Source organism: Cydia pomonella, chromosome 2 (genome assembly GCF_033807575.1).
Source record: "Cydia pomonella isolate Wapato2018A chromosome 2, ilCydPomo1, whole genome shotgun sequence".
Taxonomy (NCBI): Eukaryota; Metazoa; Arthropoda; class Insecta; order Lepidoptera; family Tortricidae; genus Cydia; species Cydia pomonella.
The window spans coordinates 13,092,046-13,111,718 of record NC_084704.1 but is presented as its reverse complement, the minus strand read 5'-3'; the positions used below and the strand labels follow the sequence as shown (position 1 = coordinate 13,111,718).

General features: G+C 37.8%; 1 protein-coding gene across 3 annotated transcripts in view; it reads left to right on the top strand.

Moving 5' to 3' along the window:
• The window catches only part of LOC133534426 (LIM domain only protein 7), a 204,097-nt gene that overhangs the window by 30,356 nt on the left and 154,068 nt on the right, over positions 1-19,673 (top strand). For all 3 annotated transcript variants that reach the window (XM_061873533.1, XM_061873531.1, XM_061873534.1), the window contains exon 2: positions 3,080-3,114. The gene's annotated coding sequence lies outside the window, so the exon portion shown is untranslated. The remainder of the gene's footprint in view (positions 1-3,079; positions 3,115-19,673) is intronic.

Below are 19,673 nucleotides of genomic sequence, written 5' to 3'. Positions count from 1 at the left end.
ACGGCTAGGTATGATGAACCCTTGTGGACGTCAGCTGCCGCTGCGTTGGTGGGTTGAAGAACGGAAACCACCGAAACCCGTAAAACAAAAAAAAATACATCGCCTCCCGTTTAGTACTTTGTCAAATGATAGTTTAGATGCTATTGTTCATAAAAAAGAAACCCGTGAGCCGGTTATATCGCGGTGGTAAGAACATCAGCTGGTCGCATGAACATGTAAAAAATAAGCGCTATATACCTTTTTATGATAGCAATAACAAATCATGAAACTGTGCATGTAGCATTTTATCAGGCGTAACGCCTGAAAAGCCATCAACGGATTACGCAATTTACACATTACGCATACTTTGCTGCACATAAAGTGGTAAGGCGCATATTTTTTACATGTTCATTTTACAGCTGACCATCTTTCCACCGCGATACAACCGGCTGAAGGTTTTTTTAAATTTAAAACAGCATCTAAACTATCATCTGACAAAGTATCAGCCGGGAGGCGATGAATAACGAAATATGCTCCTGGCCCGTGGTCTATAAAATATGCTTAGTTTTATAGTAAAGGCAATGACTGTTTATGTTAGAACAAGGTAACTACAAACAAAACAGCGGGCTTAATATTAAACATTAGTAAAATGTATGCCATAAAATGGCATAATTCACTCGAACTTGACAGCGCTGATGTCTACAACGGTGCCAACTCGGTGCCTTTTTTTTCTATCTGACAGGCAAGCAATAAAATCCTGGTGTCCTACAAACAGGCGTCCCCAATGCGGCGCTATTAAACTAATTAGACGAGCGACAGGCGGCAAAAACGCGACTAGATGACTCACGATACACGACACGACAAGACACAAGCGTCAGACGGCGCTCGCTCACCTAATTCGATATACGTTTGACAGTGCAACGTCAGCAATTGGTAACAAGTATTGGTAAACAGCATTTGGTGGTAACATCCCAAATTGCGTAGCAAACTTAATAATGTGACTCAACTCAAAGGACTTAGTACGATGTAGCATAAATCGTCCTTGCAGTTGGATGGGGTGTCACGTATGTAATAAAAAGGGTTTTGTTTTATTCTGGGGCATCAAACATTTTGGGATTACATTTTTACCCAATTAGGGCAAAATGTTACATTTTCCGCGTTTTTTGGGTTAGGCAATGTAGGCTACAATATAATTATAAAAGATAATGGAATGCATATACCCGGCTTCGTAGTCTTACCTCTTTAGGGCGTTATTTTGAACGATTACTTAGTGAAACTCTAATTCATTACTTATACTCGTAGGTAAAAACATTTGACGTTTACCTACTACTAAAATCTGTTGCCTACCAAAATCATAGCTGTTTCTTTAAAATAATGTATACTGCTGAGTACATTTCAAAGCCATATTTATAACTGTAGAGGCACTTCTTAGACGACCTCTATTAGACAACCATGCCTGTAAATATCGTTATCAATCAATGCTGGCACAGATGCGTAATGACCGGTTTCTATACGCTGGTGGAACGATATGTGTATGACATGAAATAAATAATATTACGTTGTGCCTTACGGGCGGGAAGAAGGGGATTACTAACGAGGGTCTATTAGAAGGCTTAAATATTAGTCGTATTTTTTAATCCCCTTCCTGCACGTGATACACACAATGTTTTTCATTACATCCGCGAGAAAATAAAAAAATATACAAGGCAAAAAAAAAACAATATCTCATGGAAAACAACAATCTAAACAAATTAAATGTCAATATAATAAAAACGAGTCACTCTCGTATTTTAAGTCGAAAAAAGCTCGACACTTTTCACTCCGTACCGAGGAGTGCAGGAGATTGCGTTGACGGACCGGTGCAGACTGCGGGCTGCAGCCCTCACGGAACGGAAGTATTGTTAGATATTAAAATTAAATGTGCCAATAAACGATTGTCAACTTTTTTCTGTTTAATATAGAAACTTGACAGGCTATACTGTCAGATTGTAACGATTTATCAAAACACATTAAAGTAGTTGTAAAACATTAATATAATGCAGTTAAAAATACCGTATTATATATCTATATACCTATACAATAAAATTTGCTTGTAGTCTAGTTATGGTAATACAGTCGGCGTCAAATACTTAGTAACAACCAAAGTAGCCAAATAGTTCGGTACACCATATATTTAATATGGTGTACCGAACTATTTGGCCACGTTGACTGCTACGGAGTATTTGACGCTGACTGTACAACAAAAAACCTTGGCTGGATTAAAGTATTGTTGGATTGTACAAATGGGTTCTAAGCTTGTAGTCTAGTTATGGTAATACAGTCGGCGTCAAATACTTAGTAACAACCAAAGTAGCCAAATAGTTCGGTACACTATATATTTAGTATGGTGTACCGAACTATTTGGCCACGTTGACTGCTACGGAGTATTTGACGCTGACTGTACAACAAAAAACCTTGGCTGGATTAAAGTATTGTTGGATTGTACAAATGGGTTCTAAATTTCTAAAACTAAAACTCCTTCGGGAACTGTACAGGCCTTTGTCCTTTAGTTCTGCATGAAATAAGATCTTTTACGAGCAAGTGTGATGAAAACTTAACAACTTAGCTACTTACCCATATTGTGTCTGTCGTCTCGAGTTTTGAATTGGCGTTATGTGTATATATTGTCCCACTTTGTTGCTTGCCATAAGGATGAGATGTGCTTGTATCTTTATACAAATAATCGTCGTCCTTATGGCAAGCGACAAAGTGGGACGTTTTTCCAACCACGGTCACATATAGTGTAGGTCCTTATTTTATCCGTGTAACCAATCCAACCGATATACTATACCTAAGTTAATCCTTTAGAAATATTCGTTACAGATCACCAATTAATGTAATCTTAGATTTCAAATATGATCAGAGGTTACGGCCTTGCCCTCTCAATAGCTCAATGTCATTCATTCCAAACGATGACCGAACGAATCGAATGATTGAATGACCTGACCCGCTCCCGTTTTCTTTTGTATATTCGAGCATTCCATTGTTCGTAGTGTATTTTAACGGTCATTTTGAATTTAGAAAGTGAATTTTGACGTTTAATGCGCGTTTTCTTTTACAGATGTCAGACGTTGGATGGTGATTTGTTAATAATCGGTAAGTTAGACTGTTTCTTATTTTAGCCTGAATACGGCATGTCAATTAATTTAGCTTAACAAATGAGTGTACTGAAAAATGTTTCATATATGGAGATATCTTCTGTTTTACACATTGTGCTTATAGGAGGCTCAGGGCACAGTACAGTTATTGCAGCATAATTCCTTTAACGCCACGACCATGTGACCAACACAGCGCCTCGCCACTGATAAATAGAAACATAGTGTCAAACTGATTTCAAAACGCGTGACATTCGCACGTCAACTGCAGCTGCATTACTGCTGCTGCGTTGAAGCCTGTAAGTATCAATTTCCTTGATAAAATGAGTGTCGAAGAGAACGTCATAATCGCGGCATTACTTTATGCGGCGGCGAACGTCACTCAATTCCATCCTTCAAGGAATTGAGTGACGTCGTTTTTATCAAGGAAATTGACACATACAGCGTCCGCGCGCGAATATTGTGATAGGTAATTTGATATATATGCCATTCACTGTAACACATATGAGGTTGTGATACAGTTTTCATATACACCGTGGGCCAATTAAACCCGACAGATTTTAACCACGCATTCCTGAGGTCATAAGGAGCAAAAAATGTTATATGAGTTTTGGCCAAATTCGCCAAAAAAAAATTTTTTTTGCCGAAAAAAAAAATCCTTTTGCATTTTCTGCACACGACACGTTATTTATTTTTCCTACTCCTCTACTGTTATCTGTCATTTATGCATTCATTAACACGAATATAAGAACATACATAAAAGATTTCAAGAAAAGTCTATATTGTCTATTCCTCATAAAAGCTCTTGTGCTTTTATAAGCTATAACGTTACTGCGATTAATGGCTACCAACCTAACAAACTTACAAAATATTCATTTGGTTGCATAGTAAAAATAATTACTTCATAAGTCAGAAACACGCATGTGACACCCGTAATATAGCAACACCCATAGACTACGAAGACCGCTTAGCGTTGCTTGTTAGTCTCCGTAGGCTACGGTGGCCAAAATTGAGAAAAAACTGTCCAAAAAATTAATTTAGCAAGTAGCAAGTACCAGGGCCTCATGAGTTACGAGGAGGTGTCGCCGACCGGCCGGCCGCGGCCCGGGGCGGGCCGGGCGCGGAACAAGGTATGCTCGCACGTCTTGGCTATATACTTTTGCTGTAATTTGTTTACCTAAATTAAGATTTATTTTTGTTGACTCGTAGGAAAAATATTGTATGCAACGTTGTATAAGTAGGTCAAAAAATTCTCGTGGCGTATTCCTTTACAATGTTCGCCTACGCCTACTAAAATACTATTTACACCTTGGTGAAAAAAAATCATTACAACGAATAAGTAAACTTTAATATCTGTCAGTAGGTATGTCTAAACCAAGTCGCATAGCGGCAGCGTCAAAGCTAAAAAGGCGTTTTTGACTAAGTTATAAAGGAAACAAATTTTCACAGAAATTGTCATTATCTCTAAAACAAGACCGATTTCAGAAAACATTGTACCTATGATATTTTAGTCTCTAAATGCGGTCAAGAATACACCTTTGAAATCTGTCGGGTTTAATTGGCCCACGGTGTATAAAAACTGTTGGATCACAATTATCCAGTGGGGCACAAAGTATGCACATTTTACGGTATATTTTGAGATCCCCATCTTTGTAAACATAAATACATACATAATTCGTGCAAATACGGCGCTAATAGTCTGATGTTCAATAAAGCGCCATTGCACGCTTGGCTTGTAAATCTATAAAGTTATAAACCAACCACTCATTACGGCGTTAAGTACGGTGCGCTTCGTATTTATAGCTCTCATAATTATTGATATATAACCGATTATTACTAGAATATTTAACGCTAACTCTAGGATAGCTTTTTAACTTTCAACATTTTTTAGGGTTCCGTAGCCAAATGGCAAAAAACGGAACCCTTATAGATTCGTCATGTCCGTCTGTCTGTCCGATTATGTCACAGCCACTTTTTTCCGAAACTATAAGAGCTATACTCTTCAAACTTGGTAAGTAGATGTATTCTATGAACCGCATTAAGATTTTCACACATAAATAGAAAAAAAAAACGATAAATTTTGGGGGTTCCCCATACTTAGAACCGAAACTCAAAAAATCTTTTTTCATTTAACCCATACGTGTGGGGTATCTATGGATAGGTCTTCAAAAATGATATGAGGTTTCTAATATCATTTTTTTCTAAACTGAATTGTTTGCGCGAGAGACACTTCCAAAGTGGTAAAATGTGTCCCCCCCCCCCCCCCTGTAACTTCTAAAATAAGAGAATGAAAAACCTAAAAAAAATATATGATATACATTACCATGCAAACTTCCACCGAAAATTGGTTTGAACGAGATCTAGTAAGTAGTTTTTTTTAATACGTCATAAAATTAAAAAAAAAAAATTTTTTTTCATCAAACCCATACGTGTGGGTTATCTATGGATAGGTCTTCAAAAATGATATTTAGGTTTCTAATATCATTTTTTTCTAAACTGAATAGTTTTCGCGAGAGACACTTCCAAAGTGGTAATATTGCGGTGAAAAAAATAACACCATGAAAATCAATACTCGTAGGTACCTAGTACACATAGCAACTTAAATATGTTACTAACGTGACAGGTAACAGAAAACTACATAATGTTTGCAGTCATCGTACAGAATTTATCGAGATAGTTATTGAATGTCAAATGGTAAATGTCACGCCTCTCGCCTGTCGCTGCAAAAACAATTTTTATTTCCGTTTCTATTGTTAAACATACCTGCCATTCAAATACGTCGATTTGTTACTTACACACGGATAATTATAAATCACTATGTCACGTAGAAGTTTAAAAATAAATAAATGCCCATTCCGAACGTTATATTATGGAATAATTCACATACCGTCGCAATCGCTGGCGCACACATAACGCATAACATCCTAGATTACTGTTTGTGTCGTGTGGTGCAAGTGATAAGAGAGAAGCAAGGCGAGCAGAGCCAAACGTGAAATTTGAAATCAATATCTTTTTTATCAATACGTGTTAAAAGTGCTTATCTGAATTTCTAATATAAAATCTACAACTCTAAGGTTACTTGGAAGAGATCTCTTAGTTCCCTCCCTCAGTTCGCCATTGAACCAAAATTTCTTATGTTGTTTACTATTAACTATTACTACTACAACTGCCTCACTATTCATAAAAACCCAGTTACATCGACCTAGCCCTAAACTAAACAAAGCTTGTACTATGGGTATTATAGACGACGGTATACATTCTTCTATACATAAATAACAAATAAAGATTATAACAAATATAGGACATTATCACACAAATTGACTAAGCCCCTCAGGTAAGCTCAATAAGGCTTGTGTTGTAGGTATTTAGACAACGATATTCAATTTGCACTGTCACAATAATTGTTAGTAAAATACAAAAACATAAAATACTATAGTATCGTAACTTTAGTACACGTTTATGAATAAGGGGGTTATTGTTTAATCAAATTAAAATAATTAGTATAATCTAGTTTTAGTTTTAGACTTAGTTTAATTACTAGCGTACGCAACTCTATAAATGCTAAATCTTGCTACTGTTTATTTTACCTTTTTTCTATTATCTAGCGTAGAAATGACATCTCACCTCTCTAGCGATCAATTGTAATTATATATGTCCTTATCCTTCTGTGCACACATGTTTAAAGGTATAGTCTAGATCTGAACTGTATGTTAATACTTTAATTTCCGCGATTGTCTGTAACTTGTTTTGTGAGCCAAATAAATAAAATAAAAAGATGGTCTAAAGTCATAAGCGTCATAGGCCGTAATACATCGGCAAATAAAGAGTAGGACTTAATTGAACTCCCCCATCTCTTAAAAAAGAAACCGCTCGCGCTCCCGCTAGCGCACCCGCTTGCGCTGTCGCCTCGCGCCGTGTGGCATACTGTACCGGCGCGTGCGTCGACCCAAATACCCGCCTCTAACGGTGCGCCGCCGACCTTTAGCGCGGATCTACAGAGGTAAGGATAGCTCTGTCAAAGTCAAAAGGCACCCTAAGCTTGGAATTTTGGATAGCTGTCAAAGTCAAAAAGCCGTTAACCTTAATCATCAAACTCCAAATAAGGGTTGGCAAACATACGTACCCTTAATTCGCCTTTATTACATAACCTCGCATATTCCAGCAGCAAATCATAATTTCTCTATAAATTGTATTATGGGCGCATTCAACATTTAGGATTTGGAATAAGTTTTAGTGTAATTGTAAGTAAGATAGTTATTCTAGATTAATTTTTATTTTTTACTTTTATGCCATTTTTACGCAGCTCATTTTATTGTGAAATCAATGGATAGATATTTCTTGGTAAGATTTATTTTAAGTCTTTGAACTTGGATAAAAGTTAGGGTTCCCTACGGTAAATTCTCTTCCAACCCTTACACCATTGATAATTACAACATTGATAACGGGGTTTGGTTACGATGTCAATATTAATTTTTATTTATTGTGAAATAAAACTGAACCTTTCCCCTTTGGAGCTGTTGTCATGTCACCAACGTCACCATCCGTTTGAGCGTTATCAAACATGGTCTAAATAGCCCCAGTCTCCCCTACAAAAAACTATAGAGTTAGACCAAGATAAGCCTGCAGGTATTTGGACAGCACAGACTGTGCAAGTGTTCTTTATACGGCATAATTGCATAGAAGATTGACGTTTTAAATAACAACGAGCTACAAGTTAAACGAAAATCTACCTGCATGTATCTACTAACTTCATTACACTCATAAAACAAAGGAAACAGAACTTGATTTCCAGTATATAGGAATGGCCCGATTCTAACTTTAAGATATGTCAAATATTAGGTCTAGATACGATATGGATCGGATATGTCAGTGTCAAAAGTGAAGTTTTTGAAGAAACGTATAGGTAGGTATATTTGACGTACCTACCTATCTTGAAGTTCAAATCGTGCTCAAAAAGTGTAGTGTGTAAAGTGTGCTCCTCAGTCATGCTACATATTGCTCAATTTGTCTATACTCTAAAACGCAAAATATACCAAAAGCACTTTTCTGTATCGTAACTTAGTAATTTTACTTCACAGTTCACATAATACATGTTTCTTATGACTCAGGTAATGAAATTTTTTATCGTTTTATACCAACCTTATTTAGGCCGATCGTATAAATCTAGAATATAATGTGTCTAGTTTTTGTTTTAAAACAGGTTGTTAAGTTTTATGTTGACTTTTTAATACTGAATCTAATATATGTAAGGTACAAGCTTTAAACGCAGGGCCTTAAGAGGCTGTCAACACCCAATGTCCTTGAAATTGATGTTACTTAAACAGTTTTTTAAGAAAGACTATTTGTTTTAGTCAAGTAAGAAAAATATATGTTCATATTAATTATATTTCAAAGACCGTGGTTGTACTCGATATACGATTGAACGAAATCGGCTCGATAGAAAATAATTGCAAAGATTGGTCTTAAAATCACAATTAAACGGTTTTATGTCTTTATTGTTTTGACTTATGGGTCTGCAATTAAAATCACAATTTCAAAACATTTATATCTAAACCGTGGTTGAGTAAAATATTACACTAATTATCCACTTTTTTTTATTTAAATATTTTTCTTATTATTCCCTTGCCCAGGCCCAGTAACATGCGACAGTGCTATCTCATTTACTCCGATACAAATAGACAGTGTGCGCGCTTTAGGTATTGACAGCCTCTTAAATGAATGTTACACAATTTAAATAAATTGGTTCCTCGATGTATCCGGCCAGTACAATATCAATACTGCCCTTCTAAGCTTAATACCTGTACCTTAAAATCTCATTGTGTTCCATTTTCGAGTTCATTTGTTTTTGGGATACCGCCTTTTACCTCAGGAGGGCAGAATAAGAACATAATACATTACCATCTCTTTTGCATACTTTCCATGTCTGCCCTTACTTTATTATCCCCTTATTCATAAACGTCTACTAAAGCTGACAAGCCGCTAATAATCGTTTGTCCCTTTCCATCATACCAATACGTCGGAAAGGGACAAACGATTATTAGCGGCTTGTCAACTTTAGTGGACGTTTATGAATAAGGGGGTTAGTGTTTACATATACCGTTCTTACTGTCACCGACCAGCCGGCCTAGCCAAGGTGACGATCGCTATCGCTTCGATAACGACACGCTTTGTGTCTCTCTATCACTCTTCAATATTAGTGCGACAGTGACAGTTGCATTTCGATTGCTACGGAGCGTAAGCGACCTATAGTGTCCTAAGGCCCACCATATAAAAAAATTGCCAGTTGAATTTGAGATCAATAGCGAAGGAAAAATGATTGCATTTCTATTGTTTTGAAATCGAACGTGCCTAATATGCTTATTACATCGATATTGCCTTTTTTTAAGTGTCGGAAGACAATTAACGACTTTAAAACCTGTGTGATTAAATTTTGTTATGAAAGAAGCAAAAGCTTAAACAATCAAACATTAAATATAAAATAATCATATACTCGTAATTAAAAAAACAAGTTACGTTTAGGTAGTTTGAACACGTTACGCAAAGGTGTATACATAGAAAACAAAAGGCCCGGATCCATAACGTATCTAATATTTGTCGTGTCTTAAAATTCGAGTCGGGCCTAAAATGTCGTACATTATTGCTTATTTGATATTTTTTTTGTCATTGTATCATTGAACAAAACTGTTTCTTTGATCATATTTATTTAAAGTATTTGCATCGCGTGGGTTGTCCGGGTCAATCCACTGTTTCCTGTGGCAGCAGGTTTAAATTCCACCGATACTAAAATACAACGGCAAAACACCCACTCATTAGATTCATTAGCATAGATCCACCAACTTAATTATCTATTTCACAGAATTAAAAATGTATAAGCATTTAGAAAACATTTGAAGAAAATATGCTATAGGCAGGTACCGGTATCGGTATCGGAGTTGAGGTCAAGCACCCAAGAACAATTCATATAATGACGCTGTGATTCTGAAATTATGATATGTAATAATGTTCTTTGTTCGTACTGATAGGAAGTCCATGGTCCATGAGTAAGATGGACAAAAACGTTTCTTGAAGCTATTACTTAAATAACGTTCACCTAAATAACTCATTCGTTCTTTCACTTTTTTTTAATCGTTACTCTATATGTATAGCTGTGTGCGTAATTATTCACCCCAACTTGCCACCACAGTTCTATACCTCCCAACGTTTTCCAACTAAACTCGCAGTAAACTTATGGAAAAATTTGTATGGATTTAGTTATGAATGTTACAATATTTATATTTAACATACCTAACAGTTTTATGTCCTGTTATCATAAAGTCAATTATCTCAACAACAGATATAAGGCCCATTTCACGGAGCCCACCGCTCATTTGTCTAATTAGCAATTCTCCTAAAACAAGGTAACTGTGACAATGAACCGACAAACCTTAGTTACTTACCGTTATTGCGGTTATCGTAATTGTGGCTATGGACCCTGAGCAGCTCATTCGGAAACGTCAAATATCATAACTAACTGTGACATTACTTTTAGTCCTTCATGCTCAATATGATACTATGCAGCAAACCCCAGCATTTGCAAAAAAATCTCCTGTCTCATATATTTCGGTGAATCGTGTGTGTTGTTTTTATGGAACGGCTGTTTTTTTTGCGATTTCGGGGTCGGCCCCAGTTTAAAAGTAGTTCAGTATGACCTATTATTTATTTACCCCTCAGTTTATGGTCGGATATAACACAATCACACCGTATAAATGCTAAAAGCGTGGCGCACTGATATCGATGTGTTTTCATGGATACATCCTAAGCAATTCCTCATTCTCAGCAATAACAATAGGACCCATTTGACTACAATTAAAGGAATTGGCGGTAGAAGCATAAAGTTTGACGTGTACCTATTAAACTGACTCCTACTTGACCTTATAATCCAAAGCCGTTAAGGGGTTTTGGACTTGGACATACGGTGATTTTCTTTGCCGAAAACCTAGTAGTAAATGATAATGAAACATCATGCCAGTAGTAAATATCATTCTAACGAAAATCCGCGAAACCTATTGGACACTAGTTGGTAGCATAATTTACTGATAATAAAATCATATTGGTATTATATGTCCCATTTCTGAGTACCTTCATAGTTGTGCACGTTTCGTTTTGACGTAACTGAGACTCGGTCAATAGTCATTGATTAGTGATTAATTGCTGGAGTTTAATTGTGTAACCTCATGTCATGATTACTTTTGTCTATGGAGCAATTACCTAACTAGACAAAAACCCAGATTACTGATCTATTGTGATACTCGTATTTAGCAATTGTATACTGCTCAAAGAAGAAAGACGTTGTGCCAATAGCATCAAGGCGAGTGGCGGCGCGTCATAACTCATAATATCTCTTCTTCGAATTGAGCAAACCGATGGGAATCAAGTTCTATGATCTTTTTTCCTATGAATGCCACAATTATTTTCTTAACTTATTAATTTATGATTTTTTTTAATAGATACTTACCTTACTTTATTTCTTCACCTTATTTATCTTTGATAGAATATCTTAGACACATTGTGACATTTGAACAAATTCCTTCGCCTTAGATTCCTATTCTGTACCAGAAATTCGTTCAATAGAACATTGATTACGTTGCAATGTTCTCAATACTGACTGTACTGAGTTTAAGTTGGCTTTATACAAATTACCGATAGCGGTTACCTTTAAGTACCATTACGCTGTGGTTAAAACTACCGGTTTTACGTAACCGGTGGTTATTGATGGGTTGGGTTTAACTGTCTGCATTGATTTGGGTAATGTCTTTGGGACCCGAGGAGTGCCTTGAGTTCTGAATTACATCCCGTGTTATTTCTTCATTATACATGAGTCCTCGCTAAGTTTGCACATCAAGGGCTACGTCGTTTGGCGCTCCCATACAATGCCACTGCCTAGTCGGTCCAACTAAACATAGCTTAGATTAATTCTACCTCTTCATGAGATTATCTATAAGTAGTCTTATAGTTATTTATGCGAATTCTAAAATGCATGAAGTGGTATTACCGGAGCCTCCGCTAAGTCAATACATAAGGCCACCTCGAGCGTGTATGCTTCCATACATAATAATAAAATTAGCAATATAACAGCATGACTCTTTTTGGTTTTAAAGGCTTATTTTATTCGCTTTATCTACAAGAGGTGCAGTAGCAAGTTGATAAGTAAGTTTTTTTTACAGGGTCGGCAATAAGAGTTCTACACTTTGTTTTTAAATTTTATTTATATTAAGTGCAAAATGTATCAAATATTTTTTCATAAATATGTTTTTAGGGTTGACAATTGTATACGGAAGATAATTTCTGCCAAATGTCTACCTCTAGCAGCAAGCATTTTTTTTTGTTTAATTTTTGGTTGATTAAAACACTTTGTTTGCTCGATTCATTTCAAGGAAAAGTGACAGTGATTGGCACCCAAATTCCCCAAATATTGCAGCTCCTGACTTATTGTGGGGCCATCTAAAATTACATGTCTATGCTAACAAGCTGATGAAATTTTAACAGTTAAAACCGACTATCTGACACGAGCTTACTAAGATAACGCAGAAAATATACTGAAAATTGCGATGATAAGAACTGACATTTGCCTGCTATTAGAGGTGGACATATGTCAGACATGTTCCGCATGTATTTGCCAACGCTGAATAATATATTTTTAAAACGATACTTATAAATCTTTGAACTTAATATAGATAAAATTAAGAAAAAAAATCTTATTTGTCCACCCTGTACTTCGAATACTTCTAAAACAAGAACAACAAAGTTTCAATATGCATTATCCACAATACCAGTAATATTTTAAAACGGCACGGCATAAGATACAATATTATCTTACCAACGCAGACCGATAGGATACCCGATCCGAGATACTAATAAGCTTGGCCTGAATACGAATAGAGAATTATAAAGGCAAATGAAGCAGTTGATTATTATTGATCTATTATTAATAATCAGGCTAAGTGGGACTGTGGTTTTCAATGTTATTTGTCGACAAGATATATGTTATTTAATTGGTTTATAGTTTTGTCCTATCTGTAAAAATGAAATACAGAAAGCCCGACAATTTCCATCAAGAAGTTTAGTGATGCTTCGGCAATAATTCAAGATTCCTATCTTGGAATGCAATATGGTGCCTGTTAGTTGTCGACGGGTTGGGACCGAAAGGTACGTCAAAACGCATTATTTCAGACCAGCGAGACTTCATAACTTTCTATACCACGTTGGCTAGATAATTAGAGCACTTTTAATTCCGTTAACCGTAACGGTGACCGGCGCACGCGTCATATTTCACGCGAGCAAGGTCGTCATGCGTTCCTTACTTTTTGTCTCGGCACGAGGCAGGAGTGGAAGCGATGAGCGGTTTCGGAGGTGATAGCGGATTCAGCTGTAATGGATGAACAGTTTCTTAGTGGATGGATGTAGAGCACATTTGAAGAATGTTTGTTTCAAATTTCAAAGTTCTGCCTAAACGGTTTACACTGTCCGTTGTATGCCAGTCTATTTAACTGAACTGGTATGTAGGTAGCTATATGTTTAAATAGTATGGTACAGTCGATGTCAAAGATATATGTCTATACATTTGCACCGTACTTGGAAAACTATAAATATATATTTTTTTACTCGTCGACTGAAATGTTTGAATTAAGATTTCGTATACCATCACCAAACGATAATTGCGTACTTTTCATGTATGGGCTCCCACTCAACTATAAGATTGATTTCGATACGCTGCAGTCAACTATAAAAAAAATTGACCAATCACGTGCCGCCGCGCTCCCATAGAAAAGACTAAACGCATGTCTACATTTTCGTCTACTGAGATACTTACCAATTTTCATTAGTTAACTCTCGTAATCTCGTAATAATAAAGATGACTCTTAAAAAAAGTATTGTATACAATAGTGATATAATCAAGCTATTCAATCTCGTAGCTTACTTAGGCAACTCAGCAAGATTCGTTGCCTAAACACGGTACTCGACTAAAAAGCTCTCTATTATATCACGATTGTATAAAATACTAATGGAATCGGCTAGAGGTACTTGATACAATTGTAATTGAGAATACTTATAACAATAAAGCAAGTAAACTAACAGGTAGATATAAGGAGCATCAGAAGGATATAAGGAGCATCGGTGATATCGGTGAACTTTCGCACGGACAAGAGTATTTTCGACCTATCACGTCTCAGGGCTAAACGCAAATTACAGTATGCCTCGGTTACTGAAATCCTGTACGCTGACGACGTCTGTCTTATGGCTGATAGCATGGAGGTCCTGCAGAGTTATTTGGACAATTTGGATGATTCATGTCGCAAGTTTGGCCTAGTAATCAGTGCATCGAAAACCCAGATTGTCAAACAACCTGCTAGAGGGAAATCTGCGAGCGATGCATCTGCTTACTTAAGGGGCAATGCAGTGGCGTAGCGAGGGGGGGGCTAGGGGGGCCATGGCCCCGGGCGGCACATGAGAGGGGGCGGCACACACGGCATTAAAAAAATTAAGAAATCAAAAATTTTCAAATCGCGCCACTAACGCGCCAGTGCACCGCGGGAGCCAACGGCACGGCGCGAGGCGAGGCCCCCGAGGCGGAAAACCCAAATTCGTGAATTGCGTAGATATTTCTGTTTTACTCTCACAGTGACAGAGAAAAATGCCCGTAATTGACGAACTTATAGCCCAGGGGCAGTCCATCGCTGCCGGAACGGGGCGTTCGGAGCCACCACCGAACTTACACGATTGTCCGCTGGTTATATGACGTCACATCAAATTGAACCCAGCGCCCCTTGCCGGGTGCTGTCGGTGCCTTCATACTAAAAAAGTGGGACATAGCCCGACGTACGTGGCGCGCCGCGCGCGTTCGGTTGCCGGGCGCCCTCGGCGCCCTCATGCCAAAATAGTCGGGCGTAGCCCTATGAACGTGGCGCGCTACACGCGAACGAATCACGATCACAGTATAAGTAATAGTATTTGTCACAATCATGTTAAAAGCATCGGGCGTAGTCTGACGTAGGTATTGGGCGCTTTGCGTGCGCTGCTGTACTAAAGGCGGGCGCCTCGCACTTCGCACAAAAACAATATAAAATGAATTTAAATAATATATCACAAAATGATATCCCCAAAAATGAATTTAATAAAAAAAAAGTTTAAACACTACAACCAGACTACCTACTGAAAATCGCACTATAAAACGTATGAAATAAGAAAAAAATCTTATCCGAAATAATCATTTACTTTTACCTTAAAACTTATGACCGTAGCATATGTCCTTTAAATATGTTTGTGAATATTGAATATACCTACACCGTGGGAACGAGCAACCTGACAGATTTTAAAGGTGTATTCTTGACCGCATTTAGAGACTAAAATCTCATACAAAGTTTTCTAAAATCGGTCTTGTTATACAGATAATGGCAATTCTTGTGAAAATTTGGGGTACGGGAGTGCCCCCGCCAAGACAGGAAAAGCGAAGCGCAAGGCCACTACTTACCTTTTCTCGAAGCGCTTCGTCGTTTTTTGAACCCTCATAACTTGTGTTTGAATTATACCAGAATAAACGAAATTCTCGGGATATAATGTCAATTGCATAGCTCTAATACTTTAAATTTAATTCATATTTTGGGGTTATCAAAATGGGGACTGTTCCGTAGCCCCTCGACTCAATGTACCTGCGACACAGCAACGCAAACCATAGCACATCTACTGGCGTGCCCCGCATGCCCGCATCACTGCTCGGAGCTGGATCTGAGGGTCGCGACAGCGAGGGCTGTCAACACCGCTGCCTATTGGGCTTCCATCGTATAAAAAAAAAACCTCGACACGAATAGAAATAGAAAGAAGATTCATATCTAAAAAAACCCCGATTTCGTCACTGACTTGCTCACTCACTCACTGGTGATCATTAAAACCCTTAGGGTACTTCCTAAAGTCCTAGGAAGCTGTAATTTGGTATGTAGGATAGTATTAGTTAGTACACAAACAACAAAAAAAATCAAACACTTGAAATTTTTTGTCACTAAGGAGGAGAAAAGGGGGGAATAATTTTGTACGAGAAATCAATAACCGCTGATCCGGTTTAATTGAAATTTGGTATATAGATAGTGTTTAACTCGAAAATAACCACGTAAGGGTGAAAAGGGAGAGGAAAAGGTCGTTAGGGAAAAAAGGGGTTAAAGTTTTTATGTGGAATCAGTAAAAAAAGAAGATTGTATAAAAGTTGGTCCGAGATACGTATTTCAGGATTTTTAATAGTAAATCACCCCCAACCCTTTAAATTAAAAACACATACCCACACTTTTAGACCAAAAACGCCACGTTAAAATCTGTCGGTTACTTGTTTCCACATTGTATACAACATTTATTAGGTAAATTATGTTTTGTTGTATTTCTTCATCTAAAAATGATAAATATAAAGTATATTCTGTGTGATTATTTCAGATGAGATTTTTTCCTTTTTTCATAATTTTTAGAGACCGATTTTCAGCATTCGAGTTTTAGTTTTTGAACTTATTTGTTGTATTTTACCATTTTTACTCATCTTTTTCTTATGTAGTAATTATGTTGATCATAAACGGGGCGGCAAATTTCTGATGGGCCCCGGGCGGCAAACACACACGCTACGCCGCTGGGGCAATGCACTGGACGAAGTGGGTACATTCCGATACCTAGGGACTCTGTTGCGGAGTGACAATCGTCTCGAGTCCGAAGTCTCCTCTAGGATTGCCAAAGCTGCTGCGGCCTTTGGTGGACTGAACCAGCGAGTTTGGAAATCGCACGATCTTATCCTTCACACAAAGCTCGCCGTCTATAGAGCAATTATCATGCCTGTGCTGCTCTATGCCTCGGAGACATGGTGTTTGTACAAAGGGGACATTAAACGTCTAGACACATTTCATCTACGATGTCTCCGGGCAATATTACGGTTGAAGTGGCAGGATCGTGTTCCAAACTCGGAGGTTCTACGTCGAACAGGCATGCTGGGTATGGAGTGTCTGCTCATAAAAGGTCAATTGCGTTGGTGTGGGCACCTTGTGCGTATGGCGCCATCAAGACTGCCAAAATAAGTATTTTACTCTGAGCTAGCCTCAGGTAAACGTAAGGCTGGCGGGCAATACCTACGATGTAAAACGCCATCTGTTGGCCACCGGCATATCTTGCGAGTCGTGGGAGGAGCTTGCGACTCGGAGATCGGACTGGCGAGCTGCTGTCAGTACGAGTCTTGACAACTTTGAACGCACCCGGCTTGAAGATCTTGACGCCAAACGTCAGCTCCGAAAAACTCGGGCCAAGCCCTCCTACAACTATACATACAACTCATCTGGACACCTCTACTGTGCTCCGTGCAGCCGAACTTTCAAAACTAAATTTGGATTTGCAAGTCACGCTCGCGCCCATGCGCGTAATAGTTAATAAATAATATTTAAAAACAATATTAATAAAAATAAAATAACTTGTCAGGATGTCGCCGTCGATGGATACGTCTGGGAGGACATCATCATCATCATCATCATTTAGATATTTAGTAGAAAGCTCCATGTTTTAGGGGTTAGTCTTAAAATTCTTTGTTTTTTATCATTTGAAGGTTTCTCCGCTTGCGCTTTCTATTTGTGCCATTTTTAAAACTCATGATTCAAGTCGTGGGCAATAAATAGCCAAGAATTATGAACTGCGAAGTACCGCCATAAGTGGTAAATACATGTGGAATCGTTTATCTGTGACTCAGTGCATGGATTACAACATCTAGACTATCTGAAGCAACTGCTGGGAAACTAGTCGGTTGTAATATTAATAAATGATTACTTATAAAATAGTCGTATACGTATATAGGGTTAACTACATTAATGAGTTGAATAAGGGAATTGAAGGGGCCATTAATTGTAGCTGAAGTTTTGCTGAGAAAAAGCATAACTATGTAAGTAAACGTCTGTTTTGTTTCGGACTGGACTCTTGAGACTTTTCTACTACAGCCACTTCGAAATTTGATTTAGGATAAAGCGTTTTTACCTGTGAACCTTGTACCTATACAGAGGAACCTCACCTCCTCGGTAGTAGAAGTCTGTATGCAGGCATCCTGGGGGAAGGAGAATTCGGCATTTCTGCATTTTGTACACTGAAAATAATAGCAGCCCGTCAAAATCATGAGAGTTCTTTAACGTTTGCACGTCTCTGAGGAAATCGTTAATAAAATAAATAAATATTTGTTTCGGACTGGACTCTTGAGACTTTTCTACTACAGCCACTTCGAAATTTGATTTAGGATAAAGCGTTTTTACCTGTGAACCTTGTACCTATACAGAGGAACCTCACCTCCTCGGTAGTAGAAGTCTGTATGCAGGCATCCTGGGGGAAGGAGAATTCGGCATTTCTGCATTTTGTACACTGAAAATAATAGCAGCCCGTCAAAATCATGAGAGTTCTTTAACGTTTGCACGTCTCTGAGGAAATAATTAATAAAATAAATAAATATTTGGGCAATAAATAAATAATGGATGATGGGCCTAGCCCCAAAATAAGCAAAATATTAGTGGGTAAATATTCGTGGTATCACACAAATAAATACCCTTCTATTCTCTTATGGTCTAGCTAGGGTCTAGTGCGTACTAAGGATTTTCTGTATAGTCTCTTAAGAAATTCTGCAGTAACTTGTATGTATTTTAGCCTATTTTAATCCTCACATACGAAAAGATTGTTGTGTTGATATGAACTTATCATTGAACGGTTTTATTTCCTGCTTTTTCCACGGAAGCCAACTCGCCTGTAAACGGTGAACAGTGTCGTAACACGTCGTATGGCGTAGAGATAAACCGCATCCTGACCGTAATTCTTATAGCTTGCGCGCGCGCAGGTTAGTCTATTCCTAACCTACTAAAACTGTTGAACGTGGACTAGATCCACGACACGAGTACTAGTATGTATACGTATAGCAAGGGTGAGTTCTCTTACTTATACTGGTTATGTTGAGACTTGGGCTCGCTAGCCCTCTGCAAGTGATTGGATTAGCCCTGCGCCGGCGCCGCCGGTATAAATAGAGCGCACCGCTAACCTGACAGATCTAGGACTTCGGTGACCGTGCACTCGGCAGATATCTGATGCCTATGATATTCTTTATCAATATACTATTAGTGACATGGTGAGCTATACAATATTACTATACTATTAACGGCCTCTTGGCGGCCTCGTAGTGTCTTGCTGAAGGGGCCGGGCTGCTGGGTCAAATCCCGTTAAGGGCATTTATTTGTGCGTGTTTATCACGAATATGTTTATTCCTGGGTTATGGATGTTACCTATATTTATTTATACACCGTGTTTTTATTGAATTCCGTTAACTCCGGTATATGGGTAAGTACGTTTAAGGAAATTAAGTGGCATAATTAATTTGCAAAAAGAAATATTTATTTTTATATTTTTTTTATTTTTATAAAAAGTAACTAAATGTCGCATATAGCGTTGTTGTAACACGGGCATTACATTTAATTTAACCAAACAATTGAAAACTGTGACATATCAATGTCATTACGAACATCGATCGTCCGATATAGTACT